Source organism: Neolamprologus brichardi, chromosome 11, assembly GCF_056152115.1.
Source record: "Neolamprologus brichardi isolate AB-2024 chromosome 11, ASM5615211v1, whole genome shotgun sequence".
Lineage (NCBI taxonomy): Eukaryota > Metazoa > Chordata > Actinopteri > Cichliformes > Cichlidae > Neolamprologus > Neolamprologus brichardi.
In genome coordinates, this window is record NC_142114.1 from 24047447 (window position 1) to 24053868 (window position 6422).

The 6422-nt window shown below is 37.7% G+C and overlaps 1 pseudogene; it reads right to left on the reverse strand.

Moving 5' to 3' along the window:
- Positions 1 to 814: 814 nt before the first annotated feature.
- Positions 815 to 2568, reverse strand: LOC118456121 (asialoglycoprotein receptor 2-like; annotated as a pseudogene).
- Positions 2569 to 6422: the final 3854 nt, after the last annotated feature.

Sequence of the window (6422 nt, forward strand, 5' to 3'; positions counted from 1 at the left end):
GCATTTTTGGAAAAAGAAAGCTCAGTGGTGGAATCAAATATGATATTTCAGTCAAAATTCAAGGTATTTATGACCCCTGTGTGAAAGCTTTAGTTATATTTAAGGAAAATATCCCCAAAATAAAGTCAAAGATTTGATCCTTGTGTGTTTCAGATGAAATGAAGACAAACTGATGCAGTAAATATTCTTTTATTGATGAGAAAACTGTGCAGTATAATCTACTTAAGATACTGAAGATATGAGAGCATTAAACAGGCTGGTTTTTGGGTAAGAGGCTCTAACAGGAGAGAGATGATACAGAAACATGACATCCTTTTAAAATATTGACACACTTTATGAATGGGACAACTTTTCACAGCTCTTTGCATTTAAATGAGCTGCATACTTTTCCCACTGAAACCAGCAAAATCCCACTGTGATGAAAACAATATTTGAACTAAATATATTCTGGATAAATCAAAGCATTATCACAGTTGTCTGTGGTTCCCTTATTTTTCCTTCTTTCCCTGTCCTGTTCTTCCTGCTCTGTAGCTTATGTTGACACTGACTGATTAACAAAGTCCAAATGTAGAGGCCAGCTGAGCTTCTTCCACATCTGGATTAAACATGTTACAGCAGTTTGAACAGTGTTGTTCTTGGCTTGATTAAAACTTTAGTCCTAAACATAGTATTAAAAAAATCTCAATGCCAATACTTCAGACAACGACTCTTTGATTTGAAGTAATGCAGTGCCCTCTATTGACCAGTTATTAATATCATCATTAATATTATAATTTGAAACTGAGACTAGTCCTCTAAAGTTTTACTGCAGTATTCAAACAGACAAAGCTTTCTTTTTGCCGATCCATCGGTTCTTCTCATCACAGCTCACTGATTTAAATCCTTCGTCTTGGACATAGATTGCACAGTGACCATCAGAAGGAGACAGCAGGTTGATCCAGGAGCTGAGGAAAACAACAAATCTGCTCAAGGCTGATGGACACTGGTACACTGTAATTGATTTATTCCAGATTTGGGAAATACTTGGAATTTATATTAAGTCAAAGTGTCTCTTACCTATTAGTCATATCCCTTCCATCCAGCCACTTCCATTTCCCATCTTCAACTCTCAGACCAATCCAGTATCCTTTGTTTTCATCATATTTCCAACTATTTTCATTGACAGTTTTCTGAGGACAAAGAGAAAGTTGTCAGAGTTATTTAAACAATTTGCTTTAAGAAAGCTTTCAATCTAAAGAAATTATTTTTATTTCATGAAGTCTGTAATAACGTGTCCCACAATTTTCTCAGTACCTTTTCTTCTTCATTAATCACAACAGCCAGCCTGACAAGGCTCACATATTCTGTCTGCAAGAATAGAGAACTGTCAATAAACAACATCAGTGCATATCTATGTTAACTTAGGTAATTTTGTATAAATATATTTGGAACATACTGTTATTTTCTTTGGGACAATAGGCATCAATGCTCCATTGAGCTCGACTAACATTGAAGTCACTCCATGATGTTGTCATCTGTTGTATTATTACTGTTAGGTTTTTCTTCTGTGTCTCCAGCTCCTCATTTTTCATTTTGAGCATCTGTGTCTCTGCAGTCAAGTTTGTGATCTGTTTTTTTTTAAAACTGTGGAGACTATAAAGTTACAAAGGACAGCAGTTAGTTTTTTAAGTGGTTTGAATATTTTTATGTTTCTTATAAATTAATGCAACAATAACTGTTAAAAAGCACAATCAAATATAAAACATCACACTACTTTGCATGTAAGTTTTAAAGTTATACTCACAATAGAATCGAAGGACCATAATTAGTATTAGAATTCCCCAGCATGTTGCTAGTGATGGAAAAGATTTATTACAAGACGAGTTCTTATATAGCAAAAAAAAAAGAAAAAGAAAGTTATTTCAACAACTAAAATTATTCATAGTTTTCTTGAGAATAAAATGAAATGTGTCAAAGATCCATAATTATTTAAGCATTGTTCTGTTATGTACAACCACAAAATATATATTGGAGGCAGAAAAAAATGATTTAACTTTAGAACAGATCTATAATTTTTTTTTCAGGCTCTTGCTCTTAAAGAAGGCGGTCGCACTTTTCTCCTCTCCTCCTCCTCCTCTCCCTTAGCTTCCCTGCTTAGCCTCTTATGTCCTTGTCTAGTCTCGTGTTTTTTGTATTACTTTTCCCTGGAACATTCTCTCACAGTCTGTTCTCTAAAACCTAAAAGAGGAATTATGGGATCAACTGGTCCCTAAATGCAATTGACACCCCTTTCTCAATGAGAAGTTTGGGCTTGGGTGAGCCTGACTGCTGAAGGTATCTACCTATTCGGAACCATGGTAACAGGGTTCTGGCAGATCGGAGCTGGCTTGGCCCTGACTTATCGAAGAATTAAGAAAGCGGAACCGGCTGTTCAAACCCCCACAAGGCTGCCCGCTTTGATTGAAACGATGGGAGAGGTGTGAATTTCTCAAAATGGGCTCATTGAGTGCAGCACGGATAAGATCTTGGAGAAGCTTACGGCTGCTGTGAATACTCAGAATAAGATCTCTAACTGCAGACTGGATACATGTCGGAAGGGCTAGCTTGGAATAACATCTCTGGGCACAAATTGGATGATTGGATTGTTTAGCTCCAATTCACAGCCCGTTCTGCCAGACGTTAGTCTGTTTGCATCTGTAATAACTTTGAATAAGTCAGCTTCAGTTAAATGACTCTGAGCATCTTTAATCAAATGCACTTTAATGAACACTGGGCTGCTTTCTCATCGTGTCAGGTATGTTATGCATATGTTTGTTTTGGTTTATTTGATAATCTCACACATTCATTATCTGGTATTCTAATAAACAAAATGATGATAATTGAATAAAGACAACACTTTTTAAAGTTGAACATTTCTAATGATAAATATGTTTGATAGTTTTGTTTGAATCATTAGATTAGGATAGAAATGGAGTGAATGACAGAGACATCTGCCTCTTTGTTGATGCTGGTTTAAGTGTTATGATTAATAATGATAGAGCAGCTGCAGATGAGATTCATGAGGACGTTCTTCACAATTTTTCAGCTCTCAGCCATGAAGGGGTGTGGACTGATCCTCCTGCTGCTCTCAGGTCTGTAAACTCATCTCAGTCGCCTCATTTATAGTTTGAATAAAACTTTTGATATCAGAAAATCAAAGAAAGCACAAACTGAACTGCTCCATAGTGATTATTTTAAAGGTGTCTGTAAACAAGCTTCAAGCAGTCACAGAAACACTCGTACAATCTCCAAAGATCTTTGTCATGTCAACTAAACCCAGAAATGGGCGGGGAGCACAGAGGTGTGGATTGGACTCTCCAAGAGCGGCTGGAAATGGTCTCGCCTCGGTCCAGTTCAGTCATCCTGGTTTCATTCCTGGTCCCCGGGACAGCCAGGGACTGGGGAGTGTGTTACAATATCTAGTGATGGATCATGGTCCACAAGACAGTGCTCAGAACAACATAGCTTTTTCTGCTTTAATGGTGAGTGTTTTGGACTTTGGAACCAGGGTTTGACAAACTGAACATTTGAGCTGCAGGTCTGAATCCGTCTGATCTTTTGTCTTTCAGATAAACGATGTGGGCTTCATAGATAATTGGCAAACCTTCTGGAGGAAACCTGGTCTTGTTAGGAGAGACGGCATCCAAATTTATTAAACCCCCCAAAATATGACTATCCAGAGTTGTGATCAGGAAGCAGAGCTTACACGCCTTTCTGCAGCTCCTCTCCTCCTCCAGACAGAAATGTAAAGGGGGCACATGGTGGCAACGGAGGAAAGAAAGGGGTAAGGGTTGTGTGGGGTGCTCTGAATAACTGTTTTTGTCTTGTAATTGGATTGCACTTTGTCAGACCTCTACCCTAAAACCTGACTAACTTGGGTGTCCCCCCTGAAGGCTTAGCTTCTGCAGGTTTAGCTCTTAGTGTCACTGAGTCACGCAACCCCCCTGACCACATTAAGGTGGCAATCACTCAGGGGGAAAACTGAAAAACAAAATAACAAATAATAAAATAAAATATTGCTCATCAGATTCTAACAACTAAAAACATGACATTTACCTTAATTAGATGCCCTATATTAAATACATTTGAATCCAACCATAGTACTTCTCACTATTGCCAATATTAACAAAACTAAAAAGGGTAGGCCAAGTTATATAAAAAAAGGCAAATATCCAAGTCTTGGAAAAATAGAAATAAAGAATACATTAAAATATCCATCCAGATCTTCAGAACCAACAACACAAAATCTATCTTAATTTGACAACGATTTGGCGCTGTATATATAAAATTGAATTGAAATTCTGCCTTTTCTTTCTCTGCAGATGTCAAATCTTCTCGAGCCTTGAGGTCAGTGAAGGTTCAGCTGAGGGCAGGATCTGCAGACCTGAACGACCCCACAGTGCAAGAATCCATCCTGCAGCAGGTCAGAGGACACACAGGCCCCGATACAAGGAACAGACTGCTATGACTACTGTGAAATGATAGAGAGCAGTGAGTCTGTGCAGTCCAGGTTCAGGGAAACGTGACAGCACACAGCTGCAGACATACGGGGCTCATTTAATGGAATCCCATCGATTTTTGTTATTTATCTTTTTTTCATTCTTAACTTGAAGAAGTCATTTAATTTCAGATTACTGTGAGGAGACAAAGTGACCCAATGACAGGCAATGAGGCCTAATAACAAACTTCAGTTTCATCACCAGCCAGTTCACTTGGTACATTTCCGCCAGAAACAGCACGAACAACATTTTCTGCTCACTACGGAAACAACGGCTGATTAATGAGGAGCTTCTGTTAATGTGTGAAAACTGTGTTTCAGGTGAGGGAGAAGGTGCTGGAGCAAGGGATCAGAGAAGGTGGAAGACGCAGCCTGATGGGAAGATTTTCCACAGAGAGGAGGAGACAGCCGGTTACTGTGAGAAGGAAGACTGTGGGTCGGTTTAGTCTGAACGTTATTGGCTGATGTTCCTCAGATGATCTGCTGTGTAATTCAACTAATTTCCATCTCTATACTCTGACTGCTGGACTATAATAGCGTAGCTTTGCATGACTGATAGTTGGAAATAATCCTTATTTATCCTAAGCTCAGATTAAAGAGTGTCTGATGAGCTGTTTTATGCCTCTTTGTTTCTTCTGATTGGTGAAGCTAAAGTTTGCAGGTGGGCAGGTACCTCATACCTTTATGTGTATGATGTACATTAAGATAGTTGTATTTATGTGAAAGGTTAAAATCAGAAGCACTGAGAATTAACAGTTTAAAATATTTTCTTATTGAAAATGTATATCCTGTTTTAGTTTTGGATATACTAAAATCATAAAGAAGATTGTTTATTGGGAGGCAAAATAATTTTATTCTGAGTATTTTTATATGTATTGAAAACTATGAGTCACCTCAAATGGTTCCATGGCTTCATGGAGCTATTGGTATTTTATGCAACACAAATCAGAAAAAGCTCTTGGTGAGTACAGAATATATCTGATCTGCGGCAAGCAGAGAAAATCAAAATTCAAATTTCCCCATTTGCTATTTTGAGGAGGCAGACATTCTCTCTAGATTAAATTTTTATATTGAGTAATGCACAAATAATTTTTCGATTTCCAGTTCCCAAGGATAGTTTTCTTCAAGAGGTATATAAGGCATTCAGAACTATGTTTGCTGTATGCACATCCATAGATAATTCACTTACCTGACCTAAGACTCATAGTGAGGTAAGGTTGGAATACAGCAACTAAACCATGTGCATAGGTATTCATATATACTCTGCCAGAAACTCTGAACAGGCGTACAAAACCTTAGAGCTTGCATATAGTTCTCAGATTAAGGAATTTAAACACATTTGTGTTGAGAAGTTTTTATCTTGAGGGATTGATCTTGCTCCCATTTGTCAGTTGGGAAGGAAATTGAGTCATCTATTTTAAAAATAACTTCAGTTCAGTTGATTGGTATTAAATCTTGCCTGTATCACAGGCGCCTCTGTCAGTGTGCCCCAGGGTGACTGTGGCTACAATGTAGCTTGCCATCACCAGTGTGTGACTGTGTGTGTGAATGGGTGGATGACTGGATGTGTAAAGTGCTTTGGGGTCCTTAGGGACTAGTAAAGTAGTAAAGACTAGTAGTATACAAATACAGGCCATTTACCATTTACCATTCATTTACTGATATTCAAGAAATTTACTGTTGCTGATTTCATAATTTGATACAAGTTATTGGAATTAAGTAAAGTTTCTGTATTGAATAACATGTTCTAGATTTTTTACATTTGTAATTCGTTTCTCGTGCCACGAGGGAAAATGTTGTATTTTCTTTTTCTGATATATCAAGACTCCAAATGGGTGTTAGTTTACAGAGGATAAGTGAAGATTTAAAACAGTTTTAAAGCAGATTTCTACTCTTTAACTGAGTG